We start from the raw sequence: 22,133 nt of genomic DNA on the forward strand, positions 1-22,133 counted from the left end.
TTGCATGCTTTTGAGTTCCCTGTGACGTACCTGGTGCCAGGCTAACATGTTACCACAGGTCTGGTAGGGGAAATAGACACAAGCAATATTTAAATTGCAGTGAAACAAAATAAGTAGAACAATAAAAGGAACATTAAGGCATATGGGAGGTTAGGAAAAACTTCTCAGAAGAGTTAACATTTGAGTTAGGTTTTGATGGATGAATAGAAGTTAGAAGTGAAGTGAAGTCGCTCAGTCATGGACTGTAGCCCACCAGGCTCCCCCATCCATGGGATTCTCCAAGCAAGAACCGTGGAGTGGGTTGCCATTTCCTTCTCCTGGTAGGTAAATAGTTGCAGAATAATTAAGTGAAAATGGCTAGAGAGATGGACAGAGGCCTCCTTCTGATGTTATTGCCAGTGTGTTTATAGATTCTTAATGATATAGTAGAAAGAGCTTCCAGATGTAACATCTCCCCCTTTTCCCCTAGTGTCCTGAAATGCCATTCGGATCCTATGCCTCAGCAGTAGGGCAACTGGATTCCCAGGGATATTGCTGTGGGCCAGTTATAGGAGGGAAAAAATTGCTACCCATGTTAACACCCCCAGGCACACTGCAACTCTGGCAGTTTCCTACTTGTGTGAGGAGATGGGGGTATTCCTTGTAGCCTAGCTCCAAGCTAAGACTTTTTTTTGGCCACACTATGTGGCATGTGGGATCTTAGTTTCCTGACCAGGGATCGAACCCACACTCCCTGTGTTGGAAGCATGGAGTCTTAACCACTGGACCACCAGGAAGTCCAAAGATTGGGTTTTTGAAGTATAACGTGCATTTGGTGAAGTGTACAGATATCAAGGGTACTGCTCACTGGGTTTTTACATGTGTATATTCCTTTGTCGGGCTTCCCCTGTGGCTCACTGGGTAAAGAATCCTCCATCAATGCAGGAGCCACAGGAGGCACGGGTTTGATCCCTGGGCCAGGAAGATCCCCTGGAAAAGGGCATGGCAACCCATTCCAGTATTCTTGCCTGGGAAATCCCATGGACAGAGAAGCCTGGTGGGCTGCAGCCCATAGGGTTGCAAAGAGTTGGACACGACTGAAGAGACTGAGCACGCACACTCGCATACGTCTTGTTTTGAATCTGATTTCTCTTACTCAGCTTTATGATTGTAGGATTCGTATAGATGGCTGGGGAGCACTGATAACCCGTCACACTGTCAGGAAGTGATCCAGAATAATCATATGTGGCTTATGCCATTGAGAGTTGGCACGGATTTATTGGTGGCATGTGTTTGTGCAGAGCATTTGCAGGTGCCAAATTCCAGGTGCTCCGCACGGGCCTGCGAGCACAGGTGAGCAAGTTCCTTCCATCACGGAGCTTGCTGTCCAGTGCGGGAGATAAACACACACACGTAATTACATATAATACACAGAATTAAAATGAAGATTTGGTCAACCTTTATGGTTTTTGCAGTGATTTTGAAAGATTTTCTTTATGGTTTTTGAAGGGCTTTCTATTGGAGATGAAATGTCTTCTCATTGTCAAAGGCTTAGAATTTTTCCAGGTGGTCAAGTTCAAGTGTGGAGATGTGAAGCATCATGATATCTTTGGAAACTTGCGTTAGTAATGCTTTTAGATTGATTAAGATGTGCAAGAAGGCCAAAAATACTACTTTGGGAAGAAATTTTGAGGAAAACCTTAGTGTGCAAGTTTGGCTTCTTAGTTGGAGCTGTGGGTAGGAGATGACCACTCTAGTGACCAGTTGTAAATGCATCATTATGGAGAAGGCAGAGAACAGAAGTCAAATTTGGTGACTGCTGTAGCCAAAGGAAAACTCCCTGCAGTGCTCTTCTGTTGATGTTATGGAAGATTTTTTTTCAGGTTAGATAAAACTACGGAGACGCTTATTATGAATGTGTGTTGTTTTTTTTTTTAATAATTGAGATGACTTGAGATGTCCTGTAAGCCATCAAAAATTTCCTAAGGGAGGGTGGATTTTGCTGTAGCATCTCTCCCTTAATCATGTGATTTTGTAGCAAAATGTGTTCCCTGTTCTCTACCACCGGCTGGGTAGCTTACCCAAAGATGTATTTTCTCATGATTCTGGAGGCTAGAAGTCCAAGGTCAGGGTGGCAGGTTTGGTTTCTCTTTGACTGCAGGGCTCCTTCTCGCCCTGTCCTCACCTAGGCTTCTCTCTGTGTTCTGTTTCCTGATCTCCTCTTAAAAGCACACCTGCCATGTTGGATTAGGGCCCACTCCAGAGACCCCTGTTTTAACTTCATTACTTCTGTAAAGACTTGCTCTCCACATACAGTCACATTCTTAAGTACTGGGGATCAGGGCTTCAACCTGCAAGTTTTGGGGTGTGGGAGGACATGGTTTAGCTCATTTACACCCATGTCCAGAACCTGTCCTGACATTGTTGGGCTGTGTGAAGGCTGTCCCCTGAGAAACGCAGGGGTCAGACCACTCCAAGACAAGCAGGGAGCTGTGAGGTAGCCAAGTCTGCTCAGACCGCTCTGAGGGCTGGGCTTGCTCTTAAAGCACCACCTCTGACTTCCTCATGACTTGTCTGTGCACACACAAACCTGTGAGTCTTGAGTGACGTGTCTAGAACTTAAGACTGGTATTCTGTCAATTAATAGAGATTGAAAATAGGGACTAGGAAGAAAAGAATCCAAACTGTAAAGGCCAGGTGAATGTCATGAGAAAAGTGAGGTCATAACTTTCATAACTCTTAATAATCTGTTCCAGTGTTGAGCAGACCATATCCCTCTCCTGCCGTTTCACCTTTTTGATTAGCTGAAGTTAAACAGCCTTGGCATTCTCCTTATCAGAACATTTGAACGCCAAAGAGCCGTTCCTAAGTCAGATCACCTTAACCTTCCTCCTGCTTGTGGGCAGAAAGTTGTTTTCTGTAGAAGGATTTTTATTTTGAATTTTCTGTTGTGATGGCCACTGAGGGGATTTTTCTTTTAAGGATGTGCTTTTAGTCATCTCCTAAGCTTGTTTCAGTGGAGACAGAAAAATCTTGTTGGGATGAATTTTGTAGGGGCTGCTTCTGTTTCGGTCCACACTGAGATTCTGTGGTGCATATGAAGCTTATCATACGTGCCTGGGAGCGAGAACTCTGGTTTTCAGGGAAATAGTGTGTATTATTATGGTGCGGGTCCCAGAGTTGCTATGCTAAGACCCATTTTCAGAATTAGAACTTTGAAACTTCTAGGCCATGAAGAGAACTCATGCAGAGTTGAATGAGATGTGTTAGCTCACATCATATTGTGTGTATGTGCTCAGTCGTGTCTGACTCTTCCCAACCCCATGGACTGTAGCCTGCTAGGTGCCTCTGTCCAGGGGATTTCCCAGGCAAGAATACTGGGGTGAGTTGCCATTTCCTCCTCCAGGGGATCTTTCTGACCCAGGGATCGAACCCACTTCTCCTGCATTGGCGGGCAGACTCTTTACCACTGAGCCACGTGGGAAGCCATCACATCATATTAACCCAGCCTAATGTGAAGCCGGGGATTTGAGAAAGTCATGGCATGCCCAGGCGTGCTCATGGTGCATCCCTGCTACTGCCAACATAGTTCTGTTGCCTTTTCTATTCTTTCGCTTAGCTGTGGGCTGATTGACCAGTTTAATTTTTGCCAGTATGGTGTGGGTCACAGTGAGCATTTAAAGATCTTTGAACAGCATTCAAAGGTATTGTGCATTGTGACTCTAATTTCTGCTTATATTAATATAATACTCATGTTCTCTTTGACTTGCTTGGCTGTTTACTGATGAATGAGGTGTTTTTTTTTTTTTTCGTTTTTTTTTTTTTAACAGACATTACTGAGTTACTGTTAATTCTTTTACAGGGAGTAAATTCATTGTTTAAAATGGGTCACAGTTCCAAAGTATACCCAGAATTTTACTTACTTTTTGAAGAAACAAAACTCTTTCAAACCTGTTGAAAACAAAATTCAACTGAAGGAATTTTAAAGATCTTAATAACTTTATTAGATGATTCATGAATTGGGCAGCGTCCCATCCAGCACACAGATGGAGCTCTAAAGAGCTGTGTCAGATGAAAGATCTATATGCAGAAGGGAATGGGATGAAGGAGTTACTTGCAAAGTGTGGATTATTTGTAGCAAGGTCACCTTCCTTTAGGGGACTGCAGAAGTCTGTCAAAGCAGATTACCTCACTAGTGCTGACCAGGTAACTCCAGATTGACTGGTTTAAGATTCCCCTCCTGGGAGAAGTTGAAACTGTAAATTATGTATTAAGTTGCTGTTTGGTGACCCGGGCTTAGCCCAAGTGACTCCATTTTGGTTTGGTTGTGTCTTTCTTTTAAAAAAAACAAAAAACCTTTCTCTGTTTAGTCAACAGTATTTCCTGTACCTTCAACAAATCAAATGTTTTCATTTTCCACATTTGTCTATTTAGTTTCCTACCAGTTTGTTCTTCTGTATTCTTAGATTTGACTCTACTGACTTTTTTTTCGGTCTGTGATTTTTTTTCTCTTTTACGAACTCGGTAGGTAATACTATTCTTGAAAAGTGATTTTTAGCCACAAAGGTGCTAACAGTACTCATTTACTTTGGCTTTTGGGAGCCTGCGACCCACAGCAGACTGATTTGAGATTCAGAGTAACATGGTAGAGTGGTGTGTTTTATTGGAACCTTCCATCTGTAGAAATCCTTGAGCATTTGTTGCCGTATTTTCTAGATACGTCTCCTGACTTTTAAAGTCCCCTCACCCTTTTAAACTTAGAAATATTTCAACAAAATAATTCAGATGATATCCTCCCTCTTAAGAGGAGGAGGAGATAGGGTCCGTAGGTAACATTGCACTGGGGAGTGGATGCTCCCTGTGTTTTGTATCCCTGAGTCTTTGACCCCAATTCTTCAGTTCTTTGTAGTAGTATTTTACATTCATTCTCTCGCCATAACCTCATGGTGGATGGGACTGTGTCCCTATCCCTTGATTTTGGGCTTGGCTGTATGACTTGCCTTAGGTCAGTGGGATGTTAGAAAACATGATGGAAGTAGAAGTCTGCGCTGTGCTTGTGCGGGTGGGCTCGTGTCCTTCTGTGCCTTTGTCATCACCGTGAGCAGACCCCTGAGTAGCTGCAGCCTCTTCAGCTTGGGCCTCAGAGTGAGACCGTAGAGCAGAGCCCCCGCAGATTATCTGTAACTTAAAGCAGAGCCAACACAGCTCAGACACCTGAGGGAAAATTAAATGCTATGCCGGTAAGATTTTGTGGTTTGCTGTTGTACGCATTATTGTGGCAATAGATGACTAATACGGTCATCCTGCTGCATCCAGGATGGGCAGGCTTTCTTGGGTGGTCTCTCTTCCTACTTGGCCATTTACAGGATTCTCAGTTGGCCCACTCCACCCTTTTCTTTCCACCCAATGTTTTCCTCATTCTTCCTTATTGTTCTCCTCTACCTTATAGCTTCTACTTACTTGTATGTTATGTTCTCTCCTAACTTTTCCACGTCCAAAGCCCTTTCTGACTCCTCTAGTTTCTCTTGAACTCATGACTTCTCAGCTCCCACTCCTGTTGCCTATGCCTTACTTGGTACCTTCCATTTCAGATTTCTAAGAGACAATCAACTTTGCCCGGCAGGTTTTCTCTCAGCCCAGAAATGTCATGTCCTCAGTTGTTGGCCTGCTTGGTCATTGATTCGTGTTAGGTTAGGGGCCCACCTCTGGTCCAGTTAAATGTGTAGGGATGTGTTGGGAAGGGAACACGCCTTGAAATACACGAGTGCCTAATACTGCCTTGTTTAAGAGAGGTTGTTACTGTGTGGAAATCGCAGTTATAAGACAGGTCTTCTGCACAGGGTTGTATGTCATCTGGGGTTTAATGAGTATTCACGCTTTTCAGTTTCTGGATTCATCACTGCCCCAGAGGGGAAGCTTTTAACTTGGCTTTTGCAAGTTTGAAATGTTCTAGGGCTGCATTCCAGTTTTAAGTTTCCTAGTTCTAAGATAACTAACCTTACAGCGTGAGTTCTCAGGATGAACCTCTTTCAAGGAAAAATGTGCGAGAAGAGACCATCTACTGGAAGGATTGCTACTTGGCAAAACCTTCCAACGAGTTGAGAAGAAAATAAGTTGGCCTATTCTAAAGTTCTAGGCTATTTAGGCGGTTCCATAGCGCTGGTTTATAGCATTTAAAAGGTTGTGCTTTTAATTTCAATTTATCTCTTTAAGTATTTATGTTTTGGGACACTCTTATAAATGATACTTTAAAAATGTTAATTTACATTTGTTCCTTGCTAGTATATAGAAATACAGTTGGCTTTTGTATATCGACCTGATATTCTATGATCTTAGCAAACCAATTTACTGATTTTAGAAATGTTATTCTAGATTCTTTGGGATTTACTATATTAATAGGTATTTTGAGTGCAAGTAAAGACAGTTGTATTTCTTCCTGTTTAATCTGTATGCTTTTTATTTCTTTTTCTTGTCTTATTGCACTGGCTAGGACCCCAGTATGATGTTGAAGTGATATGATGGTAAGATTAGACACTCTTGCCTTGTTCTTGAGTTTAGGGAAAAATTATGCAGTCCCATTAATGGTAGGTTTTTCGTCCTTGCTTTTTATCAGATTGAGGAAGTTTGCTTTTATTTCTGGTTTCTGGAGAGTTTTCATCACAAATGTTGGAGTTTGTTAGATACTTGTATCTGCTGAGATGATCATGTGGGTTTTTTCTTTAGTCTGTTGATACAGTGAATTACATTAATTGATTTTTGATGTTGAATGCCTCTTGCATACCATTACCCTTTTTATTTATTGCCATATTCCATATGATAGTATTCTGTTAAGATTTTAGTGTCTTTGTTTTGATCTTTGTCTTAAATGTGTGGCTTCTTATATTGCTATTGCAGGACTTGTGGGCTTAATGTTGGCCGACATTAGATGGAAGTATTCCCTCTTCTATTTTCTGAAAGAGTATATGTGATATATTGCTATACAGGAGATATTGCAGATTCAGTTCCAGACCACTGCAATAAAGTGAATATTGTAATAAAGTGAGTTGCATGAATTTTTTGGTTTGCTACTGCATATAAAAATTATGTTTATACTATAGTCCGTCTAGTCAAGGCTATGGTTTTCCCTGTGGTCATGTATGGATGTGAGAGTTGGACTGTGAAGAAGGCTGAGCGCCGAAGAATTGATGCTTTTGAACTGTGGTGTTGGAGAAGACTCTTGAGAGTCCCTTGGACTGCAAGGAGATCCAACCAGTCCATTCTGAAGGAGATCAGCCCTGGGATTTCTTTGGAAGAAATGATGCTAAAGCTGAAACTCCAGTACTTTGGCCACCTCATGCGAAGAGTTGACTCATTGGAAAAGACTCTGATGCTGGGAGGGATTGGGGGCAAGAGGAGAAGGGGACGACAGAGGATGAGCTGGCTGGATGGCATCACTGACTCGATGGACATGAGTCTGAGTGAACTCCGGGAGTTGGTGATGGACAGGGAGGCCTGGCGTGCTGCGATTCATGGGGTCGCAAAGAGTCGGACACGACTGAGCGACTGATCTGATCTGATCTGATACTATAGTCTGTTAAGTGTGCAGCCACTAGCATTATGTCTAAAAAGCAATTTATATAACTTAATTAAAAATAAGTTTTTTTGCTAAAACATGCTGACTGTCATCTGTTAAAACAGGGTTGCCACAGACCTTCAATTTGTAAAAAATGTAGTGTCTGTAAAGCACATAAAATGAAGTACAATAACTATTTGGTGAGATTCTCCGCTGAAGCTACCTGGGCCTGGAGTTTTCTTTGTTGAAAGGTTATTATCTACAAATTCACCGTCTTTAATAGATGAAGGGCTGTTCAGGTTCTTTTGTTTAAGTGAGCTTGTCTAGTTTGTGTCTTTTGAGGAACTCATGCATTCATCTAAGTTGTCCAAATTTAGAGGCACATTCTACCTTCACATACTATTATACCGTTTCACATTTCACATGCAGTGTAAGATGCTAACAATACAGTAAGCTTCTAGTTCTTCCCTTCTATCCTACATGATTATTGGTGTCATACATTTTCCTTTTAGATATTTTATAAATTCTACAATATACTGTTGTTATTTTTGCTTTAGATTGTTCTTTTGGAATAAGTAATAATTTGTGGAAAAGATTTTTTATATTTACATTTTGATAACTTCTGGAACTATTTTGTGTGGATCCTCATTTTTTGTCTGGTTATCATATGCCTTTTACTTGAAGGACGTCGTTACCTTTTCTTGTAGGGCAGGTGTGCTGACATTGAATTACCTCATCTTTTGTTTGTCTGAAAAGCCATTATTTTGCCTCCATTTTTGAAAGATATTTTTGCTGACTAGAATTCTGGGTCATGAAGTCTTTTTTCTTTCTTTCTTCCCCTTTTCAGTGGTTGAGAGGTGCCACACCATTATCTTCTGGATTGCAAGTAGTGTGCTGAATTTTTTTTTCCCCCTCAGAAGGTAATGCCTTTTCTTCCAGCTGTATTTCAGATTTTCTCTTTAACCTTGGTTTTTAGCGATTAAACTGTGAAGTGTCCAGGTATGTGTTCTCTGTTGTATTTATTTGTTTGTTTACTTGTTTATATTCATTCTGTAGGATTTTCTTAGATCTGTGGTTTGATGACTTTATTTTTGGAAAATCTCAAGCCATCCTTCTTTCAAAAGTTATTTCTGCCTTGCTCCCCCGCTCCAGTGGCATGCTTGTGGTATTTGATCATATCTCACAGCTCTTGGACGTTCTGTCTGTTGTGTCCTCCCTGCCCCTCTCCCCCTTTTGTGTTTTGGTTTAGGTGATTTTGCAGTGATCTGTCTTCAAGCTCGTTGATTCCTTCCTTAATTTTATTGAGTGTTTGGTGGGCTCGTCAAAGGAACTTTTCATCCCTGATACCATTACAAAAAAGCATTTCTCTTTGGCTCTTTCTTACATATTCTAGCTTTCTGTTGAAATTTGCCATCTATTCATGCATATGGTCTACTAATTGTTTGACGTGTTAAGCATTGGGGTTTTTTTTTATAGTTTTTAAAATTTCTTTCTTTCTTTATTTATTGGGTCTTTATTGCTCTGGGTCTTCATTGCTGCACACGAGCTTTCTCTGGTTGTGGCGAGCAGGGGCTGCTCTTGAGTTGCCGTGTGAGGGCTTCTCATTGCAGTGGCTTCTCGTGTGTGGAGCGTGGGCTCTAGAGTGAGTGGGCTTCAGTAGTTTGGTGCATGGGCTTAGTTGCCCCTTGGCATGTGGAATCTCCCCACACTGGGAATCGAACCCGTGTTCCCTGCATTGGCAGGTGAATTCTTAACCACTGTACCACATTATAACTGTCTTAAGCACTGTTAATTCCCTATCTGGGTCATCTCTGATTGATTATCTTTAGAGCTTTGTCTCCATTTCATACCCACTTTGCTTTTTTGTATACCTTGTAATTTTTGATCAACTGCTGGACTGAGACTGAGTTGGACATTAAATATTGATATTGAAATTAGTGTTACGTTAGGGGTAGGTTTTTGGGAGGAGGAAAAATGTCACATTTGTGTATATAGAATATTCAGGACCTGTTATACGACTGGGGACATAATTTTCTTTGTTCAGTTGTAAAATTTTACATTTCTCTAACTTGCTTTTTTTTAATAGCATTCCTAAGAGCCACCTTATCAGAACTTGACCCTTGTAGTTGCTTTTTCCTTTCTTTCTGCTCCCACTGGACCTAAATCTCTTCCTTACTTCTGTTGGCGTGCACACCAAATGCGTTTGTTAGCAGATTTGTCGTCTCTCTCTGGACTAAAGCAGGTAATGTCTTATTCATATATTTGGATCTCTGTAATCTTTTATATATATATATATATAAAAAATCTTCTGGTTGCATTTTGAAAGTGAAGTCTCTCAATTGTGTCCGACTCTTTGTGACCCCATGGACTGTAGCCCACCAGGCTTCTCCGTCCATGGGATTTTCCAGGCAAGAACACTGGAGTGGGTTGCCATTTCCTTCTCCAGGGGATCTTCCCATCCCAGGGATCGAACCCAGGTCTCCTGCATTGCAGGCAGACGTTTTACCCTCTGAGCCACGAGGGAAATACATACACACACACACAATCCAGTATTCTCGTGCTTGCACTCACACACACACACCCACTCCAGTATTCTTGCCCAGAGACTCCGCGTGCACAGAGGAATCTGGTGGGCTATAGTCCATGGGATCACAAAGAGTTGGATTCAACTGAGCAACTAAGCACAGCACATACATATATGTATACACACACAGAGATGGGCACACTGTGTTAAGTTGAATTGAGATTGTGAAATAATTTTTATTCCTTAGCCAAAAATCCACACTGCTACTCCCACTAGTGTGCACCACCAATTAGTGGGAATATTGTCTCTGATTTTCCACAGTCACCTGTGATGCATCTAAAAAATGCACTGAGGTGAAAGTGAGGTCTAGAATGGTTGAATTTATGAAAAGGTAGTTCTTCCTTTATATTTTCGTTACTAGTTTTATATGTGTATTTTGCCTCCCTACCTTGGCAGTATGATTTTGAGAGGAAATAACTGTCTTCTGCTTCTCCTCTGGTGTCTTGTTAGTAAGGAGCACAATGTTGAGCACACAGTAGATGCTCCACAAATTATTGAAAATTTCTGAGACTTAATGATACTAATGAATTTTGGAATGAGTTGCCAGTAGCTTTTCTTTTTCTGTTTATCCCGAAAGACTTTGAGTTATGGCGAGGATGAAATTATTCCATTCCTTACCGGCTCTGTTTTCTTTGGCAAGTTGCTTAACATCCTGTGTTTTGGTTTCTTTATCTATACAATGGGAATAATAACAGTACCTAACTCATAAGATTATTATGATGACTCAGAAAAATAATGTAATAAATGTTGCTTGCTGCATTCTAGTTCCTCAGTTATTATTAACAGTGAATGTGAGAAGGGCAAGTTTGTAACAGTAAGGTTTTAGATGCTAAGGTCTTTCAGTAGGAAGGTGTTTACTATCTGAAAACCATCTATCTGAGGATGGATAAATATATTTCTATATTTATCTTCTATTATATCTATAATATACTTCTATATTAAATAAGGAAGTAACCTTTACTCAGAATATTAACAACAGAATGGGAACAGAGCTAATTAATTTCTACCTTGTTGGCAGTAATGCAATGTTGGATGCTTGCTCTGTTCCCAGGGGCATAGTGATCAATACAGAAATAGATTTCCCAGATCAGCCTTCCCTAGGACCAAAGGTACTTCATCTTACAGATCATTGTTAGTTACAGTTGACCCTTGAACAACATGGGTTTCAACAGCACAGGTCCACTTACATGTGGATTTTTTTTCTTTGACTGAATATGTGCTACAGTATACAGTCCATGGGTGCAGAACTTTGGCTGTGGAAGGTCGACTGTAAAGTTATATGTAATTTTCGTCCGCACATGGAGCAGCAACACCTCTCACCCCCACATTGTTCAAAGGTTAACTGTATGTTTTAAAACTGTATTCAGCCTACCTTTAGGCATCATTTATTGTTGTTTATTTTTACAGTCTTTTCCTTTTTACCACTGGTATTGACCAAATCATGTTCAACAGAGAAATAAAGCCCAGAGAGAATTATGGAAAGGGGCGATAGCCTGATGAGAGTTATTAAAAATTGTTGGCAGACAGCTGTTAGGAAAATATTGTGAAAACTGGTCCGGTGCAGTTTTCTAGATTCACTGTTTCATTTACCGAACAAAAAGGGGGATAGAGCGCATGGTTACAGATAAAAGAGGATTCTCCTGTGCACAGCACCGGTGCTTGTATTACTGAACCCCTTTATTAAATTAGTGGTTTTGATATTTGAACAGTACTCTCTCCTCTCAATGCAGTACACTACCATTATATGTGGAATAATGCTAATTATTCATATACTTTTCTAAGTTTTGGAAGGAAATAGGTGATATATTTGACCTGCAAATCTGTGGCATAATCAAGTTTTAACTGCTGTGATACCACGGATGGGGTGATAATAGCACAGCATGCACTATGTTAGGAGCAGTGGGAATGGATGAGGGATTGAAATGAGGGAAGTGTATTTAACTTTTTTTTTTTAACAACAATGGGATTTTTTATTATACTAAAGAGTATTTCTTCAGCTTGTACAAAAATATTTATTTTATATGAGTGTTGGAAAAAACTGAAAAGTGCAGATAAACTGCTGAAGACTTAGAGACATGCCATTAAAAAATACATATTTTGATAGTCAGTTTCCTCAGATAACTTTTCTCAGGGGAAAGAGGCGTGAAGAGCTCAGCTTGGTATCAGGACACCCTGTCTGCACCTTGGTAACAGTACATGGCCTGATGGAAAGCACACCTCCAGAGGAATGCTGTAGAGAGAATTTCTGCTGACAAAAGAAAGCTGCCCGGAGTCTCTCACATACAGTCTTCAGAGGCCACTACCGTCAGCTTTTTTCGTGTTTATTTTACATAAAGGCTTTCTGCAGTTTTTCATGCCTTGTGGATGGTGGCCAAACTTAGGTTTGATTATGAATTCCTGTCTCTTCTTTCCCTTAACCTTAAAAAAAAAGTTTTTATTACGGGAAATTTCAAACATACACATAACTGGAGAGAACAGTACAGTGAATCCTCATGCCGTTCTTGTTTTATCTCTCCCTTCTCACTTTCTTTTTGACCTAGAGTATTTTGAAGAAAGTCCTGACAGCCTGTCCTTTAACCTATAAATATTGTAGTGTGTATCTGTTGGATAGAAAAGGGCATTATCATACACATTAAGACCTTCCCTACAACCTAATTCCTTAATTTACCTGATTCTGAATCTCTTCCCTTGATTTTTCTCAAAAATGGCTTTTTTACAATTAATTATTTGAGTCAGGTCCAGATAAGGTTCACCTAGTGCATTTGATTGATGCATATCTTTAATTTCTTTTAATCTAAAATCTCTTTTGTTGTTGTTGTTACTGTTATGCCATTTTTTTTGTGGAAGAAGCTAGGTTGATTCCCCTTCTCCACATTGTGGAGTTTGCTGACTGTATCTTTGTATCATATAACATGTTACTCTTTTTCCATATTATGTGTAAGCTGGTAATTAGATTTGGAGGCTTAACAATTCTGGTAATCATTCAGATTTTTTTTTTATTATTCATAGGTAGTATATCGTGCTTCCTGTTCACATTTGGAGAGATGTTTGATTTTCCTACTGTGTATTCCTGCACTGTTTGATCATCCTCCTGTGTATACTCAGAGTAATTGATGGGGTCATGTTGGCATAGCCCTTTGTGGTCAAGTTGTGTTCCCCCATCTGGCCAGTAGAAATCCATGGGGTGACTTCGGACAGCCTGCAGATTTCCAGTTCTGTCCACCTTTCATCTAATGGTCCTAATTTATCCCTAACTGATGAATGTTGCCCGAATCATTTATTTCACTATTGTTAACCCTTTAAGAAGACTGAGAGACTTTTAGAAGATGAAATGAAAATTTTTGATTAAGAACTTAAAAAAAACAGTAAAATGAGGTGTCTGAAAAATTTGTTCATGCAAAGTTCTTTTTTTGGTCTGATTATGTTTAGTGAAAGAAGTGTTGTGTAGAAAGGGACGTTTAAAAGTTGTATGTTTAGGAATTCCCTGGCGGTCCAGTGGTTAGGACTCATTGCTTCCATTGAATGGTTGTTTGTTTTGTCTTAGTCTGTTAAGTTAATCTGTGTGGATCATAAAATGACTAGATTCTCAAGAATCTGAACATTGTTGTAACAGTGTGATGTTTTAAACAGTTGGGTATCACTGATAGGGATGAGTTAATACAGAACTATGAGGAAGCATCCTCAGGTCATTCTTTCCTTTTTAGTAAGTTTCTCTTGAAGGAAAAAATGAATTTATTATTACCCTTCTGTATTTAAAAAAATCCAGCTTTCTTATTCACCTGGAGAGCAGAGAACTCGGTAAAATAGCAGATATCTTACTGTTTTTGCAGGATTCTTTTCCCATAGTTTTTTTTTTTTTTTTTTTTTCTCTCTCTCTCTCTTTCCCTTTCTCTCTTCATGTGTGGTTTTTATATATACTGGGTCATAGAAAATTTTAAGACATAGGATCCTTGGGAAAGGGTTTTTCAACATCTGAGGTCAACACCCTCATTTTAAAGTTGGAGAAGCAGAGTCGATTCCTTTGTTTCATTGGTGACTTTCCTGTATATCTGCTCTTGTTTGTTGCTGAGTGAGCTGGCTAGCTCCTCAGAGATACTATAAACCATACAATGAAAGGGAGAAGTATGAGAAACGGTTGAATCTCGTGAAATATAAACTCAAGATGAATATTGTATGGAGCTCATGCTAACACAGTTCTTGGCTAGAATTAATAAAGACAAGCCACACGTGAGTTGCCCTCATGTGACTGAGTCAGTTCCAGTATGGTACCAAACTCTACAGTGGGAGGTTGGCCTCTGACATCTGGCCTTTGAAGGGGGAGCCTTGGCCTTGGCACTGGTCCCTTGAGTAGGTGATGACAGGCAGAGCAGTGGAGTTGGTCTCGCTTGGTGCGCATGATGTGAGCAGCACCACCTGTGCTCTAGAGGAAAATTTGAGGTTTCTTTCAACAAAGTTAGTGATGTTTACGGAGGAGCCTGGTAAGCTACAGTCCATGGGGTCGCAAAGAGTTGGACATGACTGAGCGACTTCACTTTGACTTTTCACTTTCATGCATTGGAGAAGGAAATGGCAACCCACTCCAGTGTTCTTGCCTGGAGAATCCCAGGGATGGGGGAGCCTGGTGGGCTGCTGTCTATGGGGTCACATAGAGTCGGACACAACTGAAGCAACTTAGCAGCAGCAGCAGCAGCAGTGATGTTTGTACAGATTTTTTTTTTTTTTTTTTTTTTTTTTACTGACCATCTTATAAACTCTTTCTTCATTATTATAGTTTTGAAGTTGTTTCTTCATGGCTTATAAGAACAGTCACATCATATATAAATAATAGTTTTGTATCTTTCTTCCTAGGGGCTTCCCTGGTGACTCCGTGGTAGTAAAGGATCTGCCTGCCCTGGGTCGGGAAGATCCCCTGGAGAAGGAAATGGCAACCCACTCCAGTATTCTTGTCTGGGAAATCCCATGCACAGAGGAGTCTGGCTGGGTACAATCCATGGGGTCAGTCAGGCACAATTTAGCTACTCAACAACAATCTTTCTTCCTAGTTTATACATCTCATAATTTTCCCATATATTCTCTAGAATGTCCAGTGCAATACTTGATGGATGGTGTCATCGTCTTTTTCCAGACTACTTAATAGGAGTGCCTTTAACATTTCATCATGAGATTTGATTTGGTTTCGGATGGATGTTTATGAGGCTCAATACTGCTCTAACTAGATAAAGTATCTTAATTCAGCCTTTGATTTTGCAAATTAAGGAAGAAGCAACATAGAAAGTTCAGGAGCAAGCTGAAAATATGTGGAGTATTATAACATTAAAGTGAAAGTGAAAGTCGCTCAGTCGTGTCTGACTCTTTGCAACCCCGTGGACTATACAGTCCATGCAATTCTCCAGGTCAGAATGCTGGAGCGGGTAACTATTTGCTTCTCCGGGTATCTTTCCAATTCAGGGGTCAAACCCAGGTCTCCTGCATTGGAGGCTGATTCTTCACCAGCTGAGCCACCAGGAAAGCCCATATAATGTTAAATGCATGGGAATATTTATCCTAGAGAAGAAAAAAACTGTGGGATAATTTCATTATCCTTAAGTGTAGGTAGGACCTGTGCTGGTAGATTAAAGCTTCTAGATGATGTCTGAGTATGGGAGAATAGCCTAATGCTCTGGGGATGCTGTCGGGGCAGAGTACCACCAGATGTCCCTACATACCTTTCACTGGGTAAAGGCACTACACCCTTGAACCCAAAGACAAGCTTCCTTCCTCCTGCAGTGCCCCCTCGAGCGCCCTCTGCTGACCAAGCTTAACATCACACTTTCTGTAAAGGGAAAATTCTTCCAGAGTCCATAGTATCATCACAGAGCAGGTACTGAAGGGTGAATTTGGAGTTGAGAGGCTTACTCCTTGCAAGGAAAGTTATGACTCACCTAGATAGCATATTCAAAAGCATAGACATTACTTTGCCAGCAAAGATCCGTCTAGTCAAGGCTGTGGTTTTTCCAGTGGTCATGTATGGATGTGAGAGTTGGACTATAAAGAAAGCTGAGCACCAAAGAATTGATGCTTTTGAACTGTGGTGTTGGAGAAGACTCTTGAGAGTCCCTTGGACTGCAAGGAGATCCAACCAGTCCATCCTAAAGGACATCAGTCCTGGGTGTTCATTGGAAGGACTGATGCTAAAGCTGAAACTTCAATATTTTGGCCACCTCATGCAAAGAGTTGACTCATTGGAAAAGACCCTGATGCTGGGAGGGATTTGGGGCAGGAGGAGAGGGGAGGGGACGACAGAGGATGAGATGGCTGGGTGATATCACCGACTCGATGGACGTGAGTTTGAGTAAACTCCAGGAGTTGGTGATGGACAGGGAGGCCTGGTGTGCTGCAATTTATGGGGTCGCAAAGAGTCGGACACAACTGAGCGACTGAACTGAACGGAACTGAAATTGGTAACTGACACTGAAGCCAGACCCAAGAGTACATACTCTGTGATTCCACTTTTATAAGATATGGAAACAAGCAAAACTACTCTGTACTGCTGGAAGTCAGGCTAGTGGTTACCCTTGGAGAGAAGTAGTCATGACCAAAAAGGAGTGCGGAGGGGGCTTTTTAAAAAAAATGTCTATTTGGCTGTTCCATGTATTAGTTGCAGTATGCAGAATCTAGTTCCCTGACCAGAAATTGAACCCAGGCCCTCTGCATTGGGAGCGTGGAGTCTTAGCCACCGGATCACCAGGAAAGTCCCTGGCTGAGGCTTTTGTAAGTGCTAAGAGTGTTCTGTTTCTGTTAGTCGATGCTGGTTACATGTGTGTTCCATATGTGAAATGTGTTCCTATGTGAAGAGCTATACTTTTTTTAATGTATATTTTACTTCAATAAAAGTTAAGGGGTGGTACAGTCTGATTTCAAAAGGATAAACTTAAAAATAAGATCCAGTCTCGAATGGGAGAAATACAAAATAATCCAGGCTATCTCAACCTTTTTTTATTTTTGAAAGCCTGTTTGAGGGCTGTTTAACTTAATGTCAAACAACAGTATCTAATTCAGTCAGCAAAAAATATTAACTGCCAGACCACCTTTTTTTTTTTTTTTTTTTTTTCTTTTTAAATTTGGGACCAAAGTGTTAATACTGAAGTCTTCTGTAAAGCAATATACTTCTCATGTTGTTGACCTTCTTACCAAGTCTTAGAACAACAGCTTCTAAGTTTGTTTTTTTTTAATGGCTTTTCAGATACCTCTTTGTTCTTAGTCTAAATATCACTGCTCTCCTCTGTGAGCATTGTCTTTGCTTTTATCTTTCTCATCACATTCCTTTCTTTCAAAGCAGGTAAATCACCATTTGGCCTGACTAAGAAATTTGGGGGCCCCCAGTGCAACTCTCATGTAAGGGTTAGTGGGCGTGGGAATTACAGATCTTTGATTTATGGTTCAGGAGAGGCTCAGTGTGGGCTTTGCTACAAACAGAAGCAGGTCAGTGCTATGGTTTGTTTAGGGCTAGATAACTCTGGGTGCAAAATCCTAAGGAATTCACCGGGTTGGAAAGTTGGCCTTGGATCCAAGAGATGGATAGGGAATCTCAAGGGGGGTCATATTTCCCAGAAAGCATATGTTGCTAGGAAGGTCTGACCTTATACTGTGGATAGGATTTAGGGTGAATTTTAAAGAAGAGTTGGCTGTGTAAAGCCCAGGTGTTACTAAATCAAGGTGAATAACAATAATAGGTTTTGTGTACAGAGCTTGGTATCTCCACATTAGGTTATGGTTGTGTTCATGCTTTGAATTGCTGGTGGTAACACTTTGGCCAGGCAGAGAGTTACCACAAACATACAACACAGCAGGCTGAAAAGCAAGAATAATTGCCTTGCAAAAATAGTTTCCTTGTATTTTTTAACCCTTAAGTCATTTGAGGGAAGAGGGAAGAAAATAGTGTGGGTGGTAAAACTAGCCAGTGAGCCTTTCATTTATAAATTCAATCCGGAAAATCGAGAGTTTCCTGACTTGTATTTATCTCATTTTCTTACTGGCCTGATCTTGTACTTCGTTGCTGTTTGGTCCCTAGGTTGTGTCCGACTCTTTTGCAGCCCCATTGACTGTAGCCCACCAGGCGTCTCTGTCCATGGGATCTCCCAGACAAGAATACTGGAGTGGGTTGCCATTTCCTTCTCTAGGGGATCATCCTGATGAGAGATTGAACTCACATCTCCTGCGCTGGCAGGCAGATTGTCTACCGTTGCTTATACTACACCGATTGTATGGGTACCGACTATGTCACAGGCCCTGTCTTAGGCATCGGGGACAGATGCAGTCCCTCGGCCCACTGGAGAGTTACTGTTTTGTATTCTTCTGTTTGAAGGTGGCCTTTAGTATACTTGGCTGTGACATGCAGCTTTGTCACCAACTCCTTTAGGATCTATGGGAGGCTTTAAAAACTGTTACTTGGATTTCTCTAGGCTAATGAGAGTTTCCCGACTTGTATTTATTTCATTTGATCACTAGCCTGAGCTTATACTCTGTTGTTGTTTAGTCCGTAGGTCATGTCTGACTCTGTTGCAACCCCCGTGGACTGTAGCCCGCCAGGCTCCTCTGTCCATGGGATCGCCCAGGCAGGAATACTGGAGTGGGTTGCCATTTCCTTCACCAGGGGATCCTCCTGATCAGGGATCGAACTTGCATCTCCTGCATGGGCAGGCAGATTCTCTACCATTGCTTATACTGTGCCACCAACAAAGGGGCTTCATTTGCAAATATAGCGTCTTAAGGAAAGGGTGCGGGTGATGGAAGGTATGATTCTCATTCTGCACATGTACTCCAGAGCGGCAGTTTGGAAATTTGCGGTCCTCCAAAACTGCTCGTCTGCATCTAGAACAGTCCTGAATCACATCCCTATGTCTGGTTTTCAGTGCTCATGCTGATGATGGATGGGAGCATTGGAATGGGTGGTATAAATACAGGGTAGGAATATGAGTGGGAGATTATGGGTATTAAGGAGATACATTTATATTTCAAAATGGTTGTCTTTTGATCTGCGAATGGATGCTATTTATCAGGTAAACTAACAGGCCCCTGTCTGTGGTTCTCTCAACTCAACCTGGGCATGAATTCTGTCATCTCCCAGGCCAGTCCTCCTTAAATAGTACCACGTGCCAATCTGAAAACTTGCTGAGTTTTACTTCTGGTTAAGCGATTATCTAGGTATTAGAAGTCAGTGCTTGTAACTATATGTTGTTTGCTCATACATTAATTTAAAGTAGGTGACTACATCTATACCAGTGATTAGGCAGATTAGATGGACCACACATAACATAGACAGTGTTAACAGCTTTTTGTCAGTTGGCTTACATTTGCCACGGGTGGCCTCTTGAGGATTCTGCTTATTGCTTGCAGTTTCTGCTCTTAGCGTCGTCGCACAACCAGAGTTGGATCACCAGGGCGTTTTATTGGCAGGAGATTCTGGTTGCCAGCCATCCGCCTCACCCTTCAGCCAGTGCTTGTCAGAGCTTGCTTTTGCAAGGACAGGTTTCTCTCACATCAGTCCCATCAGTCCCATCAGGCAGGGCCTTGTTACATGCGTCCCCCACAGCCTGGTTCTGCATTTATCACAATACTTTTCTTCTTTTTAGATTTCAGGGAAGGGGGAATTGAGGGCGGAAGAGGATTAAGAACAATTTAATCTTTTAAAACTCCAGAGCTTTTTTTTAAAAAAAAAAAAAACCCTCCTCAGATTCTGTTAAAGAAAAAAATTTAGCCCCTAAAGAAAGTGCAGGAGGTGTCAGAGTTGAGCAGCTTTTAGGAGGTGAAACGACTGTGGGATGCATCAGGGCGCAGCATCCTTCTGGGTTTGCGGCTGGTGATTTAATATATGATGTGGAAGTTCAGTTTCAGGGTTTCACCTTAAAACTGGAACAGAAGGAAATCTGTGTGAGATTCAGAATCCATTTGTTTTGTCTTGTTTTTAAACAATAGAAAAAGAAAGTCCACCTGGAAAAATCTTGGGTTTTTATTTTATTTGAACACAGCAGAGTTGTAGAAGTCAGGGTAAGAGCCTGTCTTTTTAGTACAACTGCTAAGTTGCTTCAGTCGCGTCCGACTCTGTGTTACCCCATAGACGGCAGCCCACCAGGCTCCCCCGTCCCTGGGATTCTCCAGGCAAGAACACTGGAGTGGGTTGCCATTTCCTTCTCCAATGCATGAAAGTGAAAAGTGAAAGTGAAGTCGCTCAGTCGTGTCCGACTCTTAGTGACCCCATGGGCTGCAGCCCACCAGGCTCCTCCGTCCATGGGATTTTCCAGGCAAGAGTACTGGAGTGGGGTGCCATTGCCTTCTCAGTTTTAGTACAAGGAATCCCACAAATTTATTTGATGTCCTCAGATTGTAGACTGGTTTGCACTTGGACTGGCTGTTCTGTTTCCTGTAGCATGAAGGGTGCTGAGCCTGGATGGCCATAAGTACATGATTTTTCTTGTATTATTTACCCCAAAGTCAAAGCTCTGCTGAGTGCTGTCTGTGTTATGGTTTTGTTAATGTATGTTTACTGTGTTTCCTGCTGTCTTGGATAGCCATCAGATAGTTTGTCCCTTACTGTAAATTGCTCCAAAACAGTTTTGTTGAACAATTTCAGGATTCAAATGGGAGGTTTTAGGAAACTAGATAAAGAATTTAAACAATTACTTGGCAGTTATATCCCTAAAGATTTTTTTTAATCTCTGTTTATCTTATGAGTTATTTGTATGAGTTATTTTTTCCCTTATATGTAATATAATATCATCTGAAGGGTCCATCTTACTTAAAATGTGCTTAAAAGGTCTTCTTGAATGATAGTTTTATCAAGCTGTTTTAATTGCTTCCTCTTCACCCCAAGGATGGATCAAAACCATCCACTATAGCCTGCTTTCTTTCTATTTTTCCTCGTGAATGTGGTGATTTGTCTATAGGATATCTTTCTAATCTCTGTCCGCTCTCCAGTAGAACATCTCCAAGCCTCACCTCCTGGTGGCTCAGATGATAAAGAGTCTGCCTGCAGTGTGGGAGACCCAGGTTTGATCCCTGGGTCAGGAACATCCCCTGAAGAAGGAAATGGCAACCCGCTCCCACTCTAGTATCCTTGCGTGGAAAGTCCCATGGATGGAGGAGCCTGGCAGGCTACAGTCCATGGGGCTGCAAATAGACACAGTGATCTCACTTTCCTTGTTTTCCTTTCCTTTCGGGGAGGGCATGGCCTTCCTGCATCTCAAATCTCAGGTCTGCATGCCTCAGTTTCCCTTAGTCACTCCTCAGCCCTTCTAACAACTGACAACAGTCCTCACCTCTCCTGCTATTTTCATACAAGGCAATTTGGTGTAGTGCTCAGAGGTCTGAATTGGAACCTCGGAAATCTAATCCTGGTACTTTTGCATAATTGTGGCCCTTGGGCAGTTAAGCTATTCTGACCCTTAAGTTTCATTATCTTAAGATAAAAAGATTGCATTGCCTGACCTTAAAGTTCTCTCCCTTCACCTTGCATATCTTTATTGTTTCTTCAAATTTAGCCTGCCCAAAAGAGAACTCATCCATCTCCTCTTGCAAAAGATAGTTTTTGCCCCTATTCTATAAATGAGAGACTAAGACCTAGGAAGATTGAATAAATTGTACAACTCATATTGCAGTTGTGTCCAGAACCTAGATATCTTCGCTCAAAATGTGAAAGTGTAGTTGCTCAGTTGTGTCCAACTCTTTGCAACCCCTGCCAGGGTCCTCTGTCCATGGAATTCTCTAGGCAATAATACTGGAGTGGATTGCCATGCCCTTCTCCCAGGGGATCTTCCTGACCCAGGGATCGAACCTGGGTCTCCCACATTGCAGGCAGATTCTTTACTATTTGAGCTTCAAGAGAAGCCCCTACAGGTATTATTCTTCCTCCACAAATGGCATTAAAAGTGCCACGAATCAAAAAGGTCTTGTGTTACTGGTGAAGTCTCTTGAGACTGAATATGGAAAGTCATCTGTAAAAACCCTGTCTTCTCACATAAGGTTATAGCTTGAATCTTTAGA

General features: G+C 41.3%; 1 protein-coding gene across 8 annotated transcripts in view; it reads left to right on the plus strand.

Moving 5' to 3' along the window:
* Positions 1-22,133, plus strand: part of CHD6 (chromodomain helicase DNA binding protein 6) — a 201,717-nt gene that overhangs the window by 20,569 nt on the left and 159,015 nt on the right. The window lies entirely within an intron of this gene.

The sequence above is a fragment of the Bubalus bubalis genome, chromosome 14 (genome assembly GCF_019923935.1).
Source record: "Bubalus bubalis isolate 160015118507 breed Murrah chromosome 14, NDDB_SH_1, whole genome shotgun sequence".
Lineage (NCBI taxonomy): Eukaryota > Metazoa > Chordata > Mammalia > Artiodactyla > Bovidae > Bubalus > Bubalus bubalis.